General features: G+C 53.5%; 1 non-coding gene across 1 annotated transcript in view; it reads right to left on the bottom strand.

The window, feature by feature from the left end:
- The window catches only part of LOC144418739 (small subunit ribosomal RNA), a 1,810-nt gene extending 172 nt beyond the window's left edge, over positions 1 to 1,638 (bottom strand). Inside the window, exon 1 of the ribosomal RNA XR_013473646.1 lies at positions 1 to 1,638. This exon is cut by the window's left edge and continues 172 nt beyond it. This is a non-coding gene — a ribosomal RNA (small subunit ribosomal RNA).
- Positions 1,639 to 2,500: the final 862 nt, after the last annotated feature.

The following is a 2,500-nucleotide window of genomic DNA, read 5'->3' as shown; positions in this document are numbered from 1 at the left end:
GTACAAAGGGCAGGGACGTAATCAACGCAAGTTGATGACTTGCGCTTACTGGGAATTCCTCGTTCAAGGGAAACAATTGCAAGTCCCTATCCCAATCACGAATGAGGTTCAACGGGTTACCCGGACCTTTCGGCCTAGGTTAGACACTCGCTGCTTCACTCAGTGTAGCGCGCGTGCGGCCCCGGACATCTAAGGGCATCACAGACCTGTTATTGCTCAATCTCGTGTGGCTAAACGCCACTAGTCCCTCTAAGAAGTTAGACGCCGACCGAGAAGGTCGCGTAACTATTTAGCATGCCAGAGTCTCGTTCGTTATCGGAATTAACCAGACAAATCGCTCCACCAACTAAGAACGGCCATGCACCACCACCCACAGAATCAAGAAAGAGCTCTCAATCTGTCAATCCTACCTGTGTCCGGGCCGGGTGAGTTTCCCCGTGTTGAGTCAAATTAAGCCGCAGGCTCCACTCCTGGTGGTGCCCTTCCGTCAATTCCTTTAAGTTTCAGCTTTGCAACCATACTTCCCCCGGAACCCAAAGACTTTGGTTTCCCGGAAGCTGCCGGAAAGGTCGTCATGGTAACGCCTCCCGATCGCTAGTTGGCATCGTTTATAGTCAGAACTAGGACGGTATCTGATCGTCTTCGAACCTCTGACTTTCGCTCTTGATTAAAGAAAACATTCTTGGCGAATGCTTTCGCAGTAGTTCGTCTTCCGCCGATCCAAGAATTTCACCTCTAACGGCAGAGTACGGACGCCCCCGTCTGTCCCTCTTAATCATTACCTCGTGCTCCGAAAACCAACAAAATAGAACCGAGGTCCTATTCCATTATTCCATGCAACACTATGCAGGCGAACAGCCTGCTTTGAACACTCTAATTTTTTCAAAGTAAACTTATCGGCCACCGCCGACACTCAGTCAAGAGCACCGACGGAGAACCGAAGGTGAGGCGAACGCAACCAGTGACACGCCTTGCGACGGACCGGCGGCGCTCGCCCAAAATCCAACTACGAGCTTTTCAACCGCAACAACTTTAGCATACACTGTTGGAGCTGGAATTACCGCGGCTGCTGGCACCAGACTTGCCCTCCAATGGATACTCGTTAAGAGTTTTAGGATGTACTCATTCCAATTACAGGGCCTCGTTAGAGTCCTGTATTGTTATTTTTCGTCACTACCTCCCCGTGTCGGGAATGGGTAATTTGCGCGCCTGCTGCCTTCCTTGGATGTGGTAGCCGTTTCTCAGGCTCCCTCTCCGGAATCGAACCCTGATTCCCCGTTACCCGTTATCACAAAGGTAGGCACGTAGCGTACCTTCGACAGTTGATAGGGCAGACACTTGAATGATACGTCGTCGGTGCAGAGACCGTACGATCCGCGTGGTTATCCAGAGTCATCAAACGTCACAGGACGAACCCGGTCGGTTTTGATCTGATAAAAGCGCGCCTCCCGAAGTCGGCGCTTAATGCATGTATTAGCTCTAGAATTACCACAGTTATCCACTTCGCTTACGAGACCAAATAAACCAAGACTGATTTAATGAGCCATTCGCAGTTTCGCTTTACGAGAACTCGTACTTGCACCTGTATGGCTTAATCTTTGAGACAAGCATATCACTACTGGCAGGATCAACCAGATAGCTGCGACAGCTGCGCTCGGCCCTTGCTGGGCCGCCCGGCGCGTGCTCGTCGCATTCGTTTAAGACCGAGGCGATCGCCTGCGGCCGTACTCAGCTTCGACAGTCGCTGGCCGCGACGTCCACGCTCTCGCCGGCAGTGCCAGGCGGAGCGATTTGCGTTTTTTCTTTGCTCGCCCTCTCTCGGGCTCGATCCATTCAGTTTCGCACAAACAAGAGCTCTGCCGGCCGCCTGCAGCGGTGCCTAAAACCCGGGCATAACAATGCGACCGTTCTGCTAGGCCGACAAGCGCTCAAGCCAGACGCTCGATCGAACGCCCCCTACATATTAGTCGAGACAACGGCTCGCTCATTAGCATCGCGTTTGTACTTTAACTTTTTTTGGCTCGGCTTCTTTCGACGCCGATGCCGGCGACGCAGCACTCTCTCGCCCGCCAGCCACCGAGAAAAGGGTGCGCTCCGACCGGCCCCGCACCGCTCTTTCTTGGCTCATTCGAAATTACTGTCTTTCGCTCTGACATGCCTTACCTAGGGTTAGGTTAGTATGCTTGCACGTTTGTACTTTAACTTTTTTCGGCTCGGCTTCTTTCGACGCCGATGCCGGCGACGCAGCACTCTCTCGCCCGCCAGCCACCGAGAAAAGGGTGCGCTCCGACCGGCCCCGCACCGCTCTTTCTTGGCTCATTCGAAATTACTGTCTTTCGCTCTGACATGCCTTACCTAGGGTTAGGTTAGTATGCTTGCACGTTTGTACTTTAACTTTTTTCGGCTCGGCTTCTTTCGACGCCGATGCCGGCGACGCAGCACTCTCTCGCCCGCCAGCCACCGAGAAAAGGGTGCGCTCCGACCGGCCCCGCACCGCTCT

This window comes from Styela clava, unplaced genomic scaffold (genome assembly GCF_964204865.1).
Source record: "Styela clava unplaced genomic scaffold, kaStyClav1.hap1.2 HAP1_SCAFFOLD_30, whole genome shotgun sequence".
NCBI classification, from domain to species: Eukaryota; Metazoa; Chordata; class Ascidiacea; order Stolidobranchia; family Styelidae; genus Styela; species Styela clava.
The sequence above is the reverse complement of the archived record's forward strand: the minus strand, read 5'-3'. Positions and strand labels throughout refer to the sequence as shown.